Source organism: Petaurus breviceps, unplaced genomic scaffold, assembly GCF_028583685.1.
Source record: "Petaurus breviceps papuanus isolate PSGF00001 unplaced genomic scaffold, PetGlider_PUasm1.0 91041, whole genome shotgun sequence".
In the NCBI taxonomy this organism is placed as follows: Eukaryota; Metazoa; Chordata; class Mammalia; order Diprotodontia; family Petauridae; genus Petaurus; species Petaurus breviceps.
In genome coordinates this window covers 2,723,376-2,744,325 of record NW_027187400.1, presented here as the reverse complement: position 1 = coordinate 2,744,325, position 20,950 = coordinate 2,723,376, and the positions used below count along the sequence as shown (strand labels likewise).

At 44.6% G+C, this 20,950-nt stretch overlaps 1 long non-coding RNA gene and 1 pseudogene across 1 annotated transcript in view; one reads left to right on the top strand and one right to left on the bottom strand.

The window, feature by feature from the left end:
• Nucleotides 1-20,950, top strand: part of LOC138153966 (uncharacterized) — a 143,536-nt gene that overhangs the window by 121,787 nt on the left and 799 nt on the right. The window contains exon 2 of the long non-coding RNA XR_011166514.1: nt 11,355-11,399. This is a non-coding gene — a long non-coding RNA (uncharacterized lncRNA). The remainder of the gene's footprint in view (nt 1-11,354; nt 11,400-20,950) is intronic.
• LOC138154259 (serine/threonine-protein phosphatase 2A catalytic subunit beta isoform pseudogene) lies at nt 14,474-16,874 on the bottom strand (annotated as a pseudogene).

Genomic DNA, 20,950 nt, shown 5'->3' with positions numbered 1-20,950 from the left:
AGTTTTGCAAAGTGATTTCCATAATGTTATTTCATCTGGCCTTCATGAAAACCATACAAAGAAGGTGCTATTGTTTCCATTTCATAGCTGGGGAAACCAAAGGTAGGTGAGGTTAAGTAATTTCCCCAGAGTCACATTGCTAGTAAGCGTCTGCAGAAGGATTTGAACTCAAGGGTCTATCTCCATACCAGCTATCCGCCCTAACGGAGAAGTCAAGAAGTAGAGGGCTGAAATGATTTAAAGTCACACAGTCCCAACTAAAATTCTACCTCTTGCAGGAAGCCAATGCCTCGCCTCTGTTAATTGTGTCCTATTTATTCTGTATAGAGCTTGCATTGTCTATATATGTTTGCATGTCCTCTCTCCCATTGGATTGGAAGCTCCCTGAGGGCAGGGCCTGCCCTTTGCCTCTTTTCATATCCCCAGTGCTTAGCACAGTGCCTGGCATATAGTAGACACTTAATAATTATTGGTTGGTTGATTCATTAAATTGCTGTGTTTCTCTTCTGCCCCGTCCTCATAACGCTCATCATGGCTAATGTAAGATTGGTTTATATATCTGCTGCCTACCCCTCTCATGGTCCTCCATCTACACATGTACTTCTCCTAAACTCATTTTCACATAGTTAGCATCCTTCCTCTCCCACCCATCCTGTGTCATCCCCTCCTCCTGTTCTATCTCCCAGCTCCTCCAGAATAGCCTAGCTCCTGGAATTCTCAAAGGGGTGAGGAACCCATATCTTCAAGGCCACATGTGGCCCTCTAGGTCCTCAAGTGCAGCCCTTTGACTGAGTCCACATTTTTACAGAACAAATCCTTTTGAGGAGATCTGTTCTGTGAAATTTGGATTTAGTCAAAAGGCTGAACTTGAGGACCTAGAAGGCCACATGTGGCCTTGAGGATGCAGGTTCCCCACCCTTTAGAGCATTTTCCTTCCTACAGCACTTTCTGAAAATTCAACAGCTACAAGTCCTTAGCCTTCCCTCCCTAATCTCCCCTCTTCTCCTCCCTCTCCCCCCACCCTCAGGAACATCAGCTCCAAGATGCCCTCAGCTCTTTGCTACCCCACACTGGTGACCCTGGCCACCAGAACATCTCCATTACTGGTGATTTGTTCTGCATAACCTAGTCCAAAAAGTGGCAACAAGGTGAATTTTGACTCACTGTAAGGAAAACCTCACTAATAATTAGAACCATCCATCAATGAATTGGGAGGCCTCAGGAAGAGAGTGGGCTCTTCGCTTACAGTTAAGGCTGGGTGACTGCTTGTCTGATGTGTTACAGAAGGTATTTTCATTCAGGTAGGGGTTGGAGTGGAAGGCCCTTGAGGTCCCTTCTGACTCCGACATTTTCTGTTCTTGTTCCTGGATCTCAGGCAGCCTGTCAGCCTCTGGAGGTTCTGATAGCAGGCTCCAGATTCCCACTCTTCTCCTGGAAAAGCCAGATCATCTTGCTGTCCCCTAGGGCTTCTGCATTGTTCTCCATAGACATCCATGGGCCACCCTACAGCCTGGCACTGGCTGCTGGGTGATGGAACTTTAAGATTCAAGGAGGAGAGTAAGAGTTCACCAAGCATTCCCATTAAGACCAGTTTTCTTATCTTCTATGGTTGTCTCCCTGCCAGGAAAAAGTGGATTGGAAAGACAGTGCTAATGTAATTTGCCAGTCTGAATAGAGATCAGACAGTAAAGAATGGTAATGAAGCCATGGGAACAAATCATTCACATCCTCTGCAACACAGGCCTCTTTACATCATGATTGCTTTCCCCACATTTGGAACTGATTAAGGCAGAATGATAGCAGTTAATTATCTTTTCTTTCTTGCTTGCAAAAGGCGTGCTTCCCTGGCTGGGCTGCAGGCACTGCGGGTGTTTGTAAATGGCCAAATTAAATTAAGGAAAGGGAAGATCAAGAACATTTGGGGCTCTCTGAGTAACCCGGGGATAGAACAGAGACAGTGTGGCCATGACATCAGTTTACAAGGGGAGTGCCGCCATTTGTGCAATGGAGCTCAGGAGTCATTCCTTGAGAACCTACAATGGGCAAGATGCACACAGAGCTGATGTCAGAGGCAGGAAATCCTGGGTTCAGGTCTGACCTTTGACATGCTGACTCTGTGACCCTGGGCAAGTCCCTTTGTGGTGCTCCCTGATGATTCTCTGAGACCAAGCCGCACAACAGGAACCTATCTACAATGAAGGAAGGACTTTCTTTACTGGGAGTTCCCTATGCTAAAGAAATAACAAATCCAGTAAAAAAAAAGAAAGAAAAAAAAGAAAAGAAAATGAATAAGAGGCAGATTCATGTCATGGGTAGTATGCTGGGCTGGGAATCAGGAAGACCTGAGTTCCAATCCAACCTCTGACTTGTGATTGTTGTGTAAGTGTGGGAAAAACCATTTTACCCTCTATACATCTTAGGCCACACCTTAGGACTTATCTACTGAGTCATAAATAGATTTTGATTGGCTTTTATGTAGAGGGATCTTCCCCCTGGAAGTTCCCTAAGATTATGAGGTCAGAGCTCCCTCTTGTATTCATTTATATCCAAGGAGCATTGCCCTTAGAGCATTTCTAAACGAATGTGGAGAATGTCCTCATCAATGTTACATAGGAGCGTTGTTCTTTCCTGTGAAGAGAGTGTGCTGGCTTACATACAAGGGAAAGGTACTCATTCATATAACTCAGTTACCACACTTGTTAATAAGTAATAAATTCTACATAATAGGTTAGTGTCATTCAGTCATTTCAGTTGTGTCTGACTCTTCATGACTCTTTGGTGAGTTTCCTTGGCAGAGACACTGGACTGGTTTGCCATTTCCTTTTCCAGCTCATTTTACAGATGAGGAAACTGAGGCAAACAAGGTTAAGTGACTTGCCCAGGGTCACAGAGCTGGTAAGCTTCTGAGGGTAGATTTGAAATCAGGAAGAGGAGTCTTCCTGACTCAAGGCCCTTCACTCTATCCACTTCACCATTTAGTGCAGTAAATCATAAGTAATAAATACAAAACACAAAATAAGCTTAGTACTATGTACTAGCTGGTGGGTGGGGAACAGTGTGTTAACTGATGTTACACGGGCATGTGTTTCTTTGTGCTTTTAGGGAGTGTGCTCACAGAATCTCAGAATTAAACATTTGGAAGGGACCTCGATGGTCCTCTCATCCAATCTTTACCCCCACCATAATATACTTGACAGGTGATGGCCACTCTCTGCTTGGAGGGGGAACTTACCACTTCCTGAAGTGGCCCCATCCCTCTTTGGGACAGATCCAACTATCAGCCTTAACATAAAGCCTTAATTTGTCTCTTTGCAACTGCTCTCCCTGTAGCTTGCTTTTGCTCTCTGGGGCCAAAAAGACCAAGACCAATCCCTTTTCCACATGGCATCCCAACAAGTACTGGAACACAGCAACCATGTTAAGCCCCCCTGCTATGTAGGCTAAACGTCCCCCAGTCCCTTCATTTCATCTCCATGTGGCAGGGACTCAAGGCCCTCAATCATGCTAGTTGGCCTCTGCTGGCTGTTTTCGAGCCTTCTCAGTATTCTTCCTAACCTGTAAAGCCCAGTTTGAAAACAGTATCTCAGATGAGGTGTGATAGGGGCATAGTATAGTGGGTCTTTAGTGTGTTATAGGCTCTGGCACTTCTGAATAGAAAGACAGACAGAGGTAAGAAGAAGGCAGTGGGATCAAGAAGCCTGCCAATTGTCTGGCTGTGTAAAGAGTCTGCAGGCATGCCTTTGATGTTCCAGATCCAGGCTATTCAGGGTGGCAGTGCAAACTCTGACCCCTGGCCCCTGAATGAAGGATGGAAGCGAGTTTCATTAACATAGACTGTGTGAGGATTGAGAGTGTGTGTGTGTGTGTGTGTTGCTCAATCAGGGTGTGTAGGATGAGAGTTGGGGTGCATTCTGGGTGCAGTGCAGCAGTTCGGGAACCACTAAAGGAGCTTTGCTCCTGGATTTCAGGAGTGTGCAAAGGGGTGTTTGCTACTCATCAAGACCCCAGCATTCTCCTGGAGTTCTGTGCCCTGAGATGCCATGTTGCTTTGGGTTCTGGAACCATGCATCTAATGATGTCAACACTTGGGGAGTAGTGAGGAGACAGACTGGCAGAATTCTAAGGCTCCTCAAATAAATCAATCAATCGAGTATTTAATAAGGGCCTACTATGTGTCAGGTGCTGTGCTGGGTACTGAGGATACCAAGGCAAAAAATAAATGGGCCCCTGTCCTCAAGAGGCTTATATTTTATCTAGGGAAACTATCTATCTATCTATCTATCTATCTATCTATCTATCTATCTATCTATCTATCTATCTATCTACACACATATACATCTATATGCATATATATATATATAAAAGAATATGCTCAATGTTGTCAAAATAAAGAAATACAAGGGCATGGCACGAGCAAGGAAGGGAGGATCAGGCAAGGCATCATGTAGGTGTCTTGGTGAGGGTGTTGAAGAAAATAAGGGATGCAGTGTCCAGGCACTGGGGAAAGGTGATGCAAAGGCATGAAAACAGGGAATGTTGTGGGGTGAGGAAGCAGAAGCCCAGCTGGGCTGCACTGAAGAGTGTGAGAAGGGGAGTGATGGATTCCAGGTTTGGAAATGTGGGATGTAGATCCCTCAGGGATGCCAGGGGGTGTATGTGTGCATATAATAAGTTTGGGGACACATTATGAAGGGCATTAGAAATGAATCAGAGGAGGTTCTATTTGATCTTAGAGACCATTGGAGTGTATTGAGTAGGGAAGTGGTGTGGTTAGACTTATACTTTAGGAAAATCTACTTTTGTAGTTGAGTGGAGAATGGATTGGAGTTGGGCCAGACGAGGCAGGTCTCCATTCTGAGAAAGAGATGGTGTCAGGTGGGGGGAGAATAAGAAGCCAACTGGCCCAGTGTCTGGAAGGCTTTTGGGTATGTCTATGGTGCTACACTGGGGGTACACATTCATGATGTACACAGGGACCCTGCACAGCAGTGTCTGGGTGAGGGAGTGTTTGCTTACTGGTATGCAAAGGCTCTCTTTATCCTGATGCTGCCTGGTGAGTGTGCCATTGGAGCCTTGTGCATTTGGGGAGTGCGCTCATTAAAGTTTTTACATTAACGGCGAGTGGTGAGCATGTTCATTAGTAGCTGTAGGCCCGTGCTCATTGATCTGGAGAGGAGGATCATGCTCGTTGGGAAAACAAAAAACACAGAATCCACAACCCTGGCTACTTTGTTTCCCTCTGTGCCCAGAGATGAGGGGGCCCAAGACTGCTTGAGATTCCAAAGGAGAAGGGGGCAGCATCTGTTATCCCCAAGGGCTCCTCGTGACCTGGACTTCAGATTCAAAGAGCCGAAGGACCACTTTGTGGGGCCCAGAAAGCAATTTGTAAGCAACAAAAGGATGCATTAGAGAGAGAGAGAACTGAGCAGCCTGAGCAGGTGGGGCTTGGGGCTGGGGAAAGAAAGGAAAAGAAGCCACAGTGAATGGAGAATAATTTCCAAGGCAAACAGCAGCTCTGCAGAGAAATTGTGCTTTGGTCTGGGGGCCACTGGTCTCCATTCAAGAGAAGGAATGATTAGAGATGCATGCAGGCTTTGGCTGGTCCTCGTGGGGAAGCTGCCCAGAGCAGGAGGCCCAGGCTGACAATGAGCCTCCTACACCATCAGTCTCCTGTTTCTTTCCCACTCTTGCAGCAGAGTAGGGGAGGTCGAGGAAAATCACATGGACACGATCGAGGCACAATCCCTTGACTAAAGTCCCCATCTGGGGGATTCTTTGATGCCTTAATTCTTTGAACTCTGGGATTCTTCAATGCCTTAATAGCCACTTAGATCTCCAAATTTAGGGCTGGTGGTATTTTGGAAGGTCATTTAGTCCATTCCCCTGCCTGAGGCCGACTCAGCATGCCCAGCCTCCATCACTCCCTGCACTTTTTATTGGGCCCCTTCAGCTTTTCTCCTCTGCTCTCCATTCTTCTCTCCCCAGTACCTAGGACAGTGCTGTGCAGAGAACTGGTGCTTAATAAATGCTCATTGAATTAAACGGATTGGAAGGGGCCATTTCTCCCTGACCACCCACACCTTCATGTCACACTGAGATATTGCTTTTATGGGATGGGCTGGGCCTGTGCTTATTCCGTAAAAATGGATTTTTTTATAGATATGAAAATTGGCAATTGGCCCTGGGAGCTTCACAGAAAATAATATTCTATTCGATGTGATTAATGATGAGAGCAAACACATGACAGTGTTCTCTCCCTGCCCCTACCCCCTATTAATGCATAATAAGGATCCCCATACTTGATACAAATAGCAATCATCAGCAGACACCCAGTCTTCCCTACCTCTCGCTAGAGAAAGGCTTTGCTATGTGGGGGGGGGGGCGCAAGAAACTTGGGGGGGGGGGCTTTTCTGGTTCTTCCCCTTCCCCATCCTCAAAGCTTTACCTTCTGAGTTTGCCTTCTGTCTACACTCATCTATCTTGTATGCAACGTGGACAATATGGGAATTTGTTTTGCTTAACTATGCATCTTTTTACAAGGGTATTATTTGTCTTTTTTTTTCTTTTTCTCTCTCTTAAGAGGGGGACAGGGTGGAAAGAAAAGAAAACAAATACATCTTAATTAAAAAATAAAATGGAAGAAAAACCTTGCATAAACCTAGTCATTTACATGCTGTCTCCCCCCATTAGAATGGGAGCTCCTAGAGGACATGGATGATGATTTTGCCATTCTCTGTCATCCCATCACTTAACAAAGTGCTGGGTACCATAGTCAATGCTTAATGAAAATTTGTTGACTGACCAACTGACAGCCAAGTTCAACTTTTGCCCCATGATTTTGGGCAAACCAATTTTTCTCTTTGAGATTCAAGTTCCATATCTGTAAAATGTGTATGAATGAATTCATATAAAATGAAGAATTCTTCAGGTAGGAAAGATAATGGAGACTATTATCCCCATTTTATAGGTGTGGAAACTGAATCTCAAAGAGGGGAATTGGAAAATAATATATGTATGCATGTATATGCACACATACACACACATATGCACACATACATACACGCCCACATTTATACAACACACTATACACACATACATATATACATACACAATATATGTATATGTATATGAGTATGTATATGTGTGTATGTAAAACTGGTGTTATTGACTGATAGAACTAGGCAGGACTTGAATGATTATTTGGTCCATTCCTCATTTACCAGAGGAGGAAATGAGGGCCCCAGAGCCACCAAATGATTCCCCTAGGCTGCAGGGGTGGGGAACCTTTGGGCTTGAGGCCACATGTGGCCTTCTAGGTCCTTGGATTCGGCCTTTTGACCTAGTCCAAGTTTTATAGTACAGACACTTATGAAAGGGATCTGTTCTGTAAAGTTTGGATTCAGTCAAAGGGCTGCACTTGAGGACCTTGAGAGCCATATGTGACCTTGAGGTTGCAGGTTCCCCATCCCTTCAGCCTAGGTTATGGAAGTTAGAAATAGAGCTGGAATTTTACCTCAGGACTCCTGGTTTGATGTTCTCCCCATTACATCATGCTGCCTGCCATGTGTAATTGTGACTGATGACCAATGGGAAGACTAGACAGAAATAAGAAAAGGATTGTACTTTTTTAACAACCACAGCAGTAAGAGCTAGCATTCATACAGTCCTTTAAAATTTGCAAAACGCTTAGCATGCATTCTCTCATTTGCTCTTTGAGGTGTGAGGTAGGAGCAGTTATGATCCTCATTTTAACAAATCAGGAAACTGAGGCTGAGAAAAGTCAAATGACTTGCCAAGGGTCACAGAAGTAGGAATTATCTGAGGCAGGATTTTTTTTTTCTTTTTTTTGGTGGGCATTTGGGGTTAAGCAACTTGCCCAAGGTCACAAAGGTAGTAGGTGTTAAGTGTCTGGGGTCAGATTTGAACTCAGGTCCTCCTGATTCCAGGGCCGGTGCTCTATTCACTGTACCACCTAGCTGCCCCCCTGAGGCAGGATTTGAAATTGAGTCTATTTTGACTTCCAGTTCAGGGCCTTGTCCATTGCCCTACAAAGCCAAATGAAAGAAGTCTGACTAAGAAGATTGTCATCCTTCATTTGTGAATGTGCAGCCTTGAAGCCACTCAGCTTTCTGGGTGGCTTCTTGTTGTTTCAGGGACATCTTGTAAATTTAAATATTTTGTTGTTGCTGTTGTTAAGTTGTTTGGTTGTGACCAACTCTTTGTGACCCTGTGGACCACATCACACCAATGCTGTCCATGGGGTTTTCTTGGCAAAGACGCTGGAGTGGTTTGCCATTTCCTTCTCCAGTGGATCAAGGCAAACAGATGTTAAGTGACTTACCCAGGGTCACATGAATAGTAAGAGTCTGAGACTGGACTTGAACTCAGGTCTTCCTGATTCTACTCTATCCACTGAGTCACCTGTCTACCAAATTTGAGTGTTCTTTTATCATAAAACTGATGAAACATTTACTAGCCCTGTGACCTCAAACAAATCTCCTATACCTTTGTGAACTTCTGTTTCTTCATTTATAAAATGGCAAAATAGCACAGCCATCCATGCCTTTCCTGCTTTAGGACTGGTGTAAGGACCAAATGAGGTAATATATAAATATATAGATATGTATGTGTAATTATAGAATTATAGAATATACATATTATGCATTCTATTTTACCTCATTTATTAGTAAGATTTTTATATTACCCAATAATTATTGGTGCTGTATGGTAGCTTATATTTATATCATATATAATAACATATTATATACACATAAATGTAGTAATAATGATAACAGGTATTCATATAAATCTAGCAAAGCTTTTACTCATTGGAACCTCACCATAGCCCTGTGAGGTGTGTACTACAATTCCCATTTAAGAATCAGATGAGGAAACTGAGGCTTAGAGAGGATAACTGACTTGTCACAGGGTTATATAAGCAGTACGAATCAGAGGCAAAATTTGAACACAGGTCTTGCTGACTCCACACTGCTCCTTAGCTAAAGTACTTTGTAACCACAGACTCATGAATATTGAGTTCTGTTCCCAGTGAAAGTTTCAGGGCCAAGTGCCAATTTCCACATGGACAAAAAAAAAATATTCACCTCTTTAGAATGAGCTCAGTCCCAACCCAGTCCATCCAAGCCATATTTCAGCATGACAAGAAGGTGTGAGTGGCCAGGGAGGAGGCGGCGGTAGACTGCAGCCCTTGCCCCCCTTAATGACTGGGCTTTATGAGTGGCTGTGACTGACGTCAGCTGGTGATCCAGCCCAGGTGAGGAGCCCCTCAGCATTTCACAGGGCTGGACAATCTCACAGCAAGACCTTTCCAGCGTGGTATAATCTCCTCCCAAATCAGATGATCGCAGAATATAGACTGGGAAGGGACTTTAGAGGTCACTGAAGCAAAACCTCTCATTTTACAGGTGATGAAACTGAGCTTCAGAGAAATAAAGGACTTTCTTAAGATCACACAGGTAGAAGTCATTGGCAGAGCTGAGGTTTGAGCCTAGGTCTTTTGATTGCAGATTTGAAGGCAATTAAAAATCTGAAATGTGCTCCCCAAATAAAGATCAATATTGAATCCCAGGAGCTACAGTCAGTTCTGAAAGGCCAGGCTGGGTGGATCAGTGATGGGAGTGTCAGTCTCACACATTGCTTCTGATTGACAAACATGCAGTCTCTCACACAGTGTGGTATCCAGTGAAGCTTTTCTTCTCTGAATCTGCTCTTTCAAAAGAACTGTCTGTATTGGGTGCACAAGGCTGATTCCCTTCTTCTGGGTTAGACTCCTGTTTTCCCCTGGGGGGATTCCTTGAGGGTTTTGGCATCTGTACAGTGGCAAGCTTGCCGGCTCTTAAGTCCCTGGACTTTCCTTCTGGAGGGGTGTGTGTTGGGGGTGTCCTCCATCAACTCACAATTTAGTCTCAGAAAGTTGTCCAAGACATAGAGAGATTAACATTTTGGGTGAGGGGCTGAAGTGGGTCTTCAACCTAGGCAAACTTCCTGACCCCAAGTCTAGCTTGGTATTCACTATACCCTATCCTTTTGATATTTCAGGAATTGCTTTAGAATGTTCCTCATTCATTTGCATTCTCCCTTTAATAATTTCTTCACTCAATAATCTTTCCTCTTTCAAAGTTCACATAACTAACATTTTCCATCCAATTGAAATTACAGTAGCTTTGTGGAGTTTAAAATTGTGCAACCTACAAGAAAAGAAACTGAGGTAAGATGGAACTTTATTAAAGGGTCCATGTTCCCCTCTAATGAAGTGGGTCTCAAATCTTCCTCATGATCTGAGATGCCCCTAGTCTCCAGGACCTTGTTTTTATAGGGTTTGATTCCCAAATATGCAAAAGAGGCATGGTAAAATACAGAATCTCATTGGTTGAAGGACCTTACTCTTAAGGGCCAAAAATGACATATCAGTGGATGGGGGAGGGGGAGGGTATAGATCACATGGGGCATCTCCACTGACTAAGTGGTCATAAGATGGTTGCCTGCTCATGTTGAACAAGACAGAGCGATCCAGAGGTAGAAAAACAAATTGGGGGACTTTCTATGTGATTGAGTCACCTCTGCCATACTGGGTTCAGTCACCATAGCGAGGCAAAACAAGGGTGTAGGGCCTCGAGTTAGTTTCCAATGATTAAACAAGTTAACTTAAAACCTTCAGTTCATAATATACAGAACTTATAATCACCACCCTTATGGAATCATATCAAACTGATTAATACTAATTGGAATAGAGTTGGGGGAGGGGTCCTAATCAACCATATCTCATAGCTATGGTAGCTGTATGGGGCCCCTTGGCCATTCTCCTTCATTTCTTAAGGAGTTCAGTCTCTGCCTTGCCACTTTCCTCTCCTCAACTTCTGTCCTTATTCTAGAGGGGGTTGGGGGTTAATATCCATGAAGATGCTCCCTCAAGCTTCATAACTTCCCATTTTCTCTACCTCCTTACATCCTGTGACCCACTCCTTCATTCTACGTCAGTCACAGATAGGAATGGTCACAATGTGTGGACCTTACTCAACATAATCCACAAATGTTCCACTCCCCTAATTAGAAATCGGCAAATTCCCCTCCTTGACCATAGACCTCCTACCACTCCATCTTCCCCTAGGTTTCACCCCTCCCACACCTATTTTTTGCCCTCATCAGGACCTCCTTTCCTTCTCCTCTTTAAATGATTCCTCTGACTTAATTTTCCTTCCTTTCCAATCTCATTCCAACAGTTAGCCATTTCAACTTCTCAGCTCTTGAATCCCTTGTCCGGATACAACTGATCTCTTGCCAAACTTCAGTCCGGGATTGTTCTCATTATTTCTCTCCTTCTCTCCTTCACACAGGATGCTAAAGGAAGCTGGAGGAATTCCCACAACTACCATGACCGGGTACATTACAGATTCCTGCTCTCCAAGTTCAACTCATTGGCAAGGCTGTCCTTTTATTTGTCCCTCATTGAGTCCTTCTCTCTCTCTCTCTTCAAAAGTTTGTCTAAACTATCTATCATAAAGTGCTTTAAGATTTGCAAAATACTTTACAACTATCTTCTTCATTTATACTCAACAACACTGGGAGATAGGTGCTATTATTAAGCCTCATTTTACACGTGGAGAAACTGAGGTAAACAGAGGTTAAGTGCCCAGAATCACACAGCTAGTTAATGTCTAAGGTTGGATTTGAACTCAGGTCTTTCTGACTCCAGGTCTAGTACCTTACTCACTGGGCCACCAAACTTTTTCTTTTCTTTTTTTTTTTTTTGGAGGGGGGAAGGCAAGGCAATTGGGGTTAAGAGACTTGCCCAAGGTCACACAACTAGTAAGTGTCTGAGGGTGGATTTGAACTCAGGTCCTCCTGACTCCAAGGCCACTGCTCTATTCACTGCACCACCTAGCTACCCCCTTCCAAACTTCTTAAAACTAATTGCTTCCCATGGTTGATATGAAGATCAAATGAGGTAATATATGTCAAAAGCTTTGCTAATCTTAAAGTGCTATGTAAAAGTTAATTCTCATCATCATGATCATTATATCATCTTTCTGGGCCTCAGTTTCCTTAGATGATTGTCTAGGCAGATACAGAACCACCTATTAAAACTCGATAGCAGGTATGAACAGGCAGGGTGGACAGAACCCTCAGCCTGCAGTCAGGAAGATCTGAGTTCAAGTCCAGCCTCAGATACTTACTAGTTGCATGACCCTGGGAAGTCATTCAACCTCTGTAAGTCTCAGTTTTCCCATCTGTAAAATGGAAATAATAATAGCACCTACCCCATGGGGTTGCTATGAGGAACAAATGAGGTAATGTAGATAGGCCATATTAAGGCATGATATAAATGTTACTTATTGTTACTATCATACTTTTCCCTTAGGCCTCAGTTTCCCCATCTGTAAAATGAGAATGTTGGGCTGACTGATAAAGTCCTTTTGAGCTCTAGATTTATGATTCCCTGTGAGAGATTGTTGAGGGAATTCAAGATTTTTTTTAAAGATTGCTCGATGGAAGGATAGGATTTCACCATATTCTTCTCTTTATTGGAGTCTCTCTTGTTCATTCTTCCATCTAGTAGCAAAACTATAAAGGGCCATGAATCTAGGAAATTCATGAACTCCTGGAAAGTTATAGCTCTTTTTTTTTCCTCAAGAAAAAAAAGGATTCATTTGCAGTGTGTGAAATGGCTTGGCGTGTGTGTAAACCTAACCCATTTTATGGGGCCATTATGGTGCAGGTTGGAATTCTATTGCCATATATCTGTCTGTAATTACATGCTCTTAACTGGTGCTCAAACCTTCTGTTTTGAGCAGTAAACCCAGGAGGATGCTGTCAGGGTCTACCTGGTCCCTGACCCCATCCTCTCCCTTCTTCCCTGGTTGATGTTTCTGCCCTAGGCTCCCTCTAAGCGGTACCTCTTGGACAAACTGGGGATACTGACTGGTGCAAGCCTGCAGAGAAACCATTTTATGTGTTTCTCTCGCTGTGTTTTTAAAGCCTTTTTATGTTTTGTTTAAATGTGTTTTTTAAAATGTTATGTTCTGGAAAGGGATATGGTCCCTTTAACAGAGGTCAGGTTGTAAAAAGTTGTTGGGGAGTTGCAGTTAGTGGTTAATGAGGAAACTTAGGTACTAGATAGAAAGACTGCAGCTTCCAAGGACTTGGGCCTCTTTTCTCTTCCTTCAGCTGTGAAGACCCCAGCTTCTTCTCTGCCTGGGGTTCCTGGAGTCACCAGCAAATGGAATTATCTGCTCTGGCATCCAAAAAGATGTCAGAGGATGGCAGCAGGTGATGGACCCGGGAACTGATGTTTAAAGACAAAATTCATTTGGGATAGATGGGAAGAGACCATGAACAGAGAACCCAAGACAGTGTTCTTGGGGTGATGAGGAAGGAGATGGAGACTTGAGGGTACCATAGGGAGTTCACTGATTAGAAGGTTGTCGTGGGGGGGGCCTTGGGGAGTGGGACTGGGATGAAGAAGTTCACTGGGAGTGGGGCGGCAAGAGCAAAGCATACTATCTGGTAGTTTCTGATTTTAACCCATTATTCCTGCTAATCAGAGGCTAAACTCAATGTTTTTTGAGATGTCAACTAAAAAGAATAAGTACTGTGTTAATGCCCGTTGTGTTTCTGTGCCCTGACAAAAAGCTGTGACTACCCCACCTTAGTTATGACTCCTTCCTAGAAAGTTCGGATGGGGGTTCCTACCATATGATTTCCCCATAGTCTAAGACATTAATGCATAGAGCAGTGGTTCCTATAGCAAGGGTTAGGAACCCTTGGCATCGAGTGGTAGGGTCTAGTGGGGTGGTCCATGTTGCAGTAATTGCAAAGTCCTAGAGGTCTACATTTACCCCAAACACTGTCATTTTGCACACTGAGCAACTGATGTCTGGTACATAGATGTTTTGCTGCATTTTCAAATGTATATAGACGTTATTGTGATTCATTAAGTAGAAATTCATTAAAAATATTAGAGCATTCTTGAAAGCTTTTGTTCCTTGTGTTTTTTCTTAACTAATAGCTACCAAAAGTAGTGAGTGGGTCTGTGAAATATTTGTACCTAAGAGTCCCAGCTTAAGTTCCACGTTCCACAGGAAGTCTTTCCTAGTTCTCTTTATGCTTAGTACCTGCCCTCTGAGATTTTCTTGAACTTATCCTGGCTATATCTTGTTTGTACACAGTTGATTGCTGTTTTCTTTCTCGTTAGACTTTGAGTTTCTCTAGAACAGGGAATATCTTTCACTTTTTTTCTGTATCTTCAGGAATACAAAGCATAATGACTAGCTTATATTATAGTAGGTGCATAATAGATCCTTGGTCTATCTGCATCCAAGACCATCTCCAGTTGTTCTGTTTATATCTGGCTCTGGAGGAGAAAGTGAGGCTGGTGACTTTGCACAGCCCTGCCTCACTTAAATCCAATCCACTCCCATGTCATGGCATCACCTCCCTGATGTCATGGTCCTCTTCAAGAACAAAGCTCAAACAACAACAATAAATGCTCATTGACAACTTGTAGCGCTAAGTCCAGGACTGGTTTGTGGAATCCAAGAATCAGAGAAGCTTCATTCTGGAAGGGAGAGCAGAGGTTAAACAGCCTGCCCCATATTTAGGCAGGAATCCCTCTACAACATCCCTGACAAATCTCTCCTTCCCAACCCCTCCCCTCAGCTTCCCTCTGAACCTCCAGGGACCTCCTAATGAGAGGCATCTTGGTGTAGTGAAGAATGAGCAGTGTCTTGCAAGTCAGGGGAGGCAGACTTGAATCACATTTTCTGTTGCTACCTGTGTGACCCTGGACAGATTCCTTCATCTCCCTGGGACTCAGTTTCCCTATCTATAAAGAGAGAAATTTGGACTAGATGTCCTCTAACGTCTAAATCTAGAATCACCTCCTACTTTTGGGCAGCTCTAAGTGTTAGGAAGTCTTCCATCATATTGAGATAAAAATCTTTCTGTCTGTAACTTCCACCTATTATTTGGACTTCTGTCCTCTGGAGCCAAAGAAAACAATTATAAATCCTCTCCCACATGAGGATGCTCTGAATATTTGAAAATAGGGCTCATGGTTCCCCTAAATTTTTCCTTCTCTGGGCTAAACAACCTAGGTCATCTGATCAAAACCTTGGAGGGTGTGGTTTTTTTTTTTCAATCCCTTTGCCATTCTGGTTATCTTTTGAAGGGACCATGATGTTGTTCTCATCTCATACACATAGGGATTCTTTCTACAGTTATCCCTTCCACAATGCAATTTCCCCCTTCATTGTTTCCATATAATGAAGATAGGCACAAGAAGTTAAATAGGATTTTTCTGGGAGTTTTGCAGAAGCCTCAAATCACACTCAAAGGCCAGCAGACAACAGAAAAAGTTTAGAAACTCAGAAATGCATCATTTCCCTGGTCCCTTCCTGTTGTCCACAAATAGACACAGACTAAAAGGTTCTTTGCTTAATGGATCCTGTTCTCCTAGGTAAAGGTAGACAGGACACACCTCCATAAACTCAATCCCTAATGGATTGGTCCTGAAGAAGGCACATGGATGCAGTCAGTGGGATGGTAGGATGTTAGAACTCTAGTATTCTCTTGTTTGTTCATTCATTCGTGGTAAAAATCAGCAGGCCAATGAGTCAAGAAGCATTTATTGAGCACTTACTATATGCTAGGCCCTTTGCTAAACACTGAGGATTAAAAAGAAAGACATTCTCAGCCTTCAAGAGGCTTACATTCTAATGGGGCTTGTTGTTGTTCACCCTTCATTCCGGAAAATGATCAGTGACATCAAGGGATGATATCTTGACTTACAAGTGAGATTTAATTAATTAATTTAAGATGGGATTGGGGTGGGTTTAAGACTCAGTGGGCTAACTCAGGCCTGAGCACACCACTGAACAATTTGGTCCTGTGCAGATTGCAGCAGATCCCAATTTGTTACACAAACATGTTTATTCTCATCCCTTTGTAAAAAAAAAAAAAGATGCCAGGTATCGTTCCAGGTATTTTTATTAGGTTTTCCTCAGAGTTGTTTATAGGAAGCAATGTGGAGGTGCACTGCATTACATGGAGCTCTCCACAGGGGAGTGCGGGATCAAACTGTAGGAAAGAAAATTTTAAGTCATTTCTTTCCATGATAGCAGTCTGGTTCCCAACCGGTAGCAGTAAATTGGGTGCATTGATCATGATGCCAGCTGTACCCCTCCATCACAAGCTGGTGAGCGGCTGACCCTGATTAAATGTTTCAGAAATGTCCTGTCCAAATGTGGAACCAGGTCCATCCACCACTATCGTCGGGATCTGGCCATAACAGGTCACCCATCAGTCTCTCGTGTGGCACTTCTTGCAGATGATCCAGGGCTCGGATACGAGCCAGTGGGTAGAGGAAAGCAATCCTGGAGGCAAAATATCTGTCCGTCCACTAAAGCTGTGAGCGGGAGATAATCGAAGAGATCGGTGAAGTATCTCCAGACATTGGCATTGCCGTACTTCCGCAGGCACTCATCATAGAAGCCATGCATTTGTGTGACTGGCCTGCTCTCGACGCTTCCCCGCAGGATGGTGATCCGCTCTGGGTATCTCACCTTTAACGATACAAGAAGAGTCGCCGTCTCCACTGAGTAATAGCCTCTGCCCACGTAGTCACCCGTGAACAGGTAGCTCGTGTCTGGAGACCTCCCGCCGCTTCGGAAGAGTTCCATCAGGTCATGGAACTGGCCGCGGACGTCTCGGCACACGGTGATGGGACGGCGAACCTCTCGGACGCTGGGCTCCTTGGTGAGGATCTCCTTCGCCTTCTCGCAGAGCGTGCGCACTTGGTTCTCGCTCGGCAGCTCCAGCCACTGGTCCAGCTCCTTGGAGAGCACCTCGTCCTCCATGATGGCTGCCGGGCAGCCGCAGCCAGGGCCTCGTGCTGGCCCCGCCCCGCCCCCGGCCCCGCCCCCGGGAGGACTTCAGTAGGCGGAGCTGAGCCATCCATCAGCCTCACTCTACTTCAGTCCAGCCGCAAGAAGCAGAGGTCCCGACAGGGGGCGATGGCTTATCCTTTGCAATATGGCTTCCCCCCACTAGGGGCCTCCAAGGCACATAAAAGGAAGGGGAAGGAGCAGGTAGAGAAAGTGCAGAGTAAGGAGTGAAGACGAGGCTGGCCTGGGCTTTCTCCTTAAAATGGAGGTTCTGGGGGGATCAGTCAATCAGAGGGAGAGGCCGCAGGTGCAAACTGTAGTGGGAGTGGACACCAGGGTGGAGCGAACTTCTGGGGTGAGGACGCCACTATAGCGTGTTGTTAGTCCTTCATTTTTAAGGAGCAACAGTGACGTCATAGGATGAGCTCTTGACTCCTGTGCGAATCAGGTTTAAACGCGGCAGTTTCGGAGTCATCAGCCTCACTCTCTTCCGGAGGCGAGACCCTGGGAAAATCGATCACCCTTTGTCAGCCTCAGTTTCCTCAGCTGTCAAGTGAGGGAGGGTAAAGGTGATGGCCTGCATGTCCATATATGTAATTATATGTATGTAGATATATATTTAGATGTTCATCCTTTGTTTTTCAAAGAGAACCAGTGACGTCACAGGTGATGTCTTAACTTGCAAGTGACTTAGATTTAAGTGAGACAGTTGCACAAAGTCATCAGCTCCCCTCTTCCAGAGTCATCAAAGGTCGTTGGCAGAACAAAAATCAAGACGACTTGTGGCAACCGCAGGATGTGGTGGAGGCCGATGACCTCAGCCCTTCCATGTCTGACCAACCCTTAATGCCCCACAGCGCCTGCTTCAGCTGCTTTCATGGCCATTGGAACAATTGGTTCTCATCTTCTGGTTTCACCATTGGAAGTCTTCACATGCTTGGGGCAGACACCCCCCAGCCTCACCTCACTGATGGACTTGAGATCTGTCGGTCACCCTCTTTGCTTGGTAGGGTCAGATTGAATAAAATAAAGAGAATTTATTGGACTATAGCTTCAGTTCCCTCATTTGTGAAATTAGGGAGGCCCTCTAAGGTTCCTTTCAGCTGATATCTCAAGGCTTGTTATTACCTGTGAAACAAGGGAAGGGAAAGGACATTGTCTTTGAGGCCTTATTTTTCTAAACGTTCTCATTTGAAGAAGGAGTTATCTTTGAAGGTCTGTCATGGGGAAGAGGGCTTTGGCTTGTTCTGCTTGGTCCCAGAGGACAGAACCAAGAACAAAGAATGGGAGTTGAAAGGAAACTAATTTGAGCTTGAAATATGGGGAAACTTGCTTAACAAGTTATTATCCAAGAGTGGAACTGGTAGCCTTGGCTAGTGGTAGGTTACTCCTCAATGAGGGTCTTCAGGTAAAGAACCAGTCACTTTTATGTCCTTTGTTCTGCAGTTTGAGCTCTCTTTTTCGTGTGTAAGTAGGGATGGATGGCTGCTGAGGTCCCTCACACCTCCTGGGATTCCTTTTTCAAAATCTAAATTCTAACAGGTGTGAGTCTCAGTGTAGAGTGTCAGAGTCAGCAAGCCGGCATGCAGCAAGCATGGCCTGAATGTAACCTCAGAGTCTGGGAAACAACAGAACAAGGGGATCCCACAGGCTGAAGATCAAAGCCTCGCATCTGCCAGGCAGGAAAGCACTGCCTGAGTTCCCAATTGGCAGGGGCAGGTCTAACAGGAAGCCCTATGGAGCAGGTTCAGGAGAAACAAGTGGTAGGAGGGGATTGTGCACGGAATGACAATCCACTTTGGGATTCTCTTGTGGCTTGGTGCCTCCCTGCATCTCTGGCAGGACACAAGCCCCAAGGCACATAGCTAGAGCCTTCCCTGCAGTCCTCCAAGGGCTCAAGGGTCAGGGTAAGGCAACAGATGCTGAGATCATAACAGATAGGTTTCTAGAAGAAGCCAGTGTCACTAAACTGTAGAGTGCATGGAGGGGAGAAATGTGTAGGATGAACGGAAAAATAGGAAAGGACCAAGCTTTAAAAGCCAAGCAAGATTTTATATTTGATCCTGGAAGTAATAGGGAGCTCCTGGAGTTTATGGAATAGGGGATGACATGGTCAGACTTCTGCTTTAGAAAGATCAATTTTGATGGCTGGGTAGAAGATGGGCTGGAATGGGGAGAGACTTGTGATAGAGAGATCAACCTTGAAATAGTCCCTGTGTGAGGTGATGGGGGCCTGAATCAGGATGATGTTGGTATTGGAAGAGACGAAGGGATGCAGAAAGGGGATGTGATGAAGGTGGAGTCACTTTTGTTGTTCAGTCTTGTCCAACTCTTTGTGACCCCATTTGGGGTTTTCTTGGCAGATACTAGAATGGTTTGCTATTTCCTTCTCCAGTTCATTTTACAGATGAAAAAACTTAGGTAAACAGGGTGAAGTGACTTGCCCAGGGTCACACAGCTAGTAAGTGTCTGAGGCCAGATTTGAACTCATGAAGATAAGTCTTCTTGACTCTAGGCCTGGGGCTCTACCCACTGCACCACCTAGCCTCCCTAGAATCAACAGGGCTTGGCAACATATTGGCTATGGGAGTGAAAGGAGTTGAAGATGATGCTTAGACTGGGGAACCAGACTGGGAGGATGGTGGGCTCCTCCCTAGTAATAGGGAAGTCTGGAAGAGAGGAGATTTGAGGAGAAAGAGAATGAGCTCAGTTTTGGATATAGTGAGTTGAATATTTATGGCACATCCAGTTTGAGATGTCCAATAGACTGTTGAAAATGGGAGACGAGGTCAGGAGGAATTTTTGGACTGGATAAATAGATCTGAGATCATCTGCTTTAAGATGATAATTGAATCCATGGGTGCTGATGAGATCCTGAAGTGAAATAGAAAGAGACAGGAGAGCCCAGGACAGAGCCTTGGGGGACACCTAAAGTTAGTGGTAGTAAGTAGTAAGACATTGATGAAAACTCATCAAAGGACAGTGAGGCAGACAGGAGGAAAAATAGGAGAGATCAGTGTCTTAAAACCCTGAGAGACAATAGACTATCAAGGAGAAGAGGGTGATTGACAACGCTCAAAGGCTAGAGAGAGGTCAAGAGGGAGATTGATGAACAGGTCACTGTAACTTTGGAGAGGGAAATTTAAGTTGAATGATGAGGTTGGAATTCAGACTGCAGAGAATTAAGAGAGTGAGAGGAAAGAATGCACAAGGATCAGCTGTAGACAACTATTGCAAGGAGTCAAGCTGTAATAGGGAGGAGGTATATAGAACAGTCAGATCAAGTGAAGGTTTTTAAGAATGGGGGAGACACGGATATATTTGTAGACAGCTGGGAATCAGCCAGTCAACAGGGAGAGACTGAAGATGAATGAGATAGTGGGGATGTGCCTCAGTTTCCCCATCTGTAAAAGGAGGCCCTTTCTAGCTCTCATTTTCTTTGTTTTAAGGTAAATTGTTTATTGGACATTTCAGTAGGAAGGAAGAATATTGACTTTGGAGTCCCAGGTGAGGATCCAGATTCAAAATCCATCCTCTGGTTTCTACCTGACTGATCAAAGTCACTGAGTTTCTCTGAGCCTCAGCTTCCTAATCTATAAAATGAGAGGGTTGGGCTAGAGGACCTCTGAGGTCCCCTCAATATTGTAAGGTCCCATCTATTAGTGACAGTCTGTGTTCTAAGGCCTATTACAAGACCTGCGCTTTGTTCCTATTCTCCTTCCCCTTCCCAATGTGATGGTGACATATTCTGGCTCTTACATATTCAATTGATCTTCCTCTAGTCTAGGTGGGGAAAGTTAGGAAAGGAATGGAACCGGAGAGGGAGAGAAGGAAAAAGAGGGAGCAGGGGAAGGCTTTTAGCATGGTGTTGCTTTTAATCTGCTTTGTGTTCAGAGGTTATAGCACTGAGGTGAGGAATGAGGTGATAGGGAAGGGAAGAGAGGGAGAGGGAGTGGGGGAGAGATAGAAGATGGGAAGTAAGGAGAGGGCACATAACAAAAACTCCTCTCCTCTCCTCTCCTCTCCTCTCCTCTTCTCTCCTCTCCTCT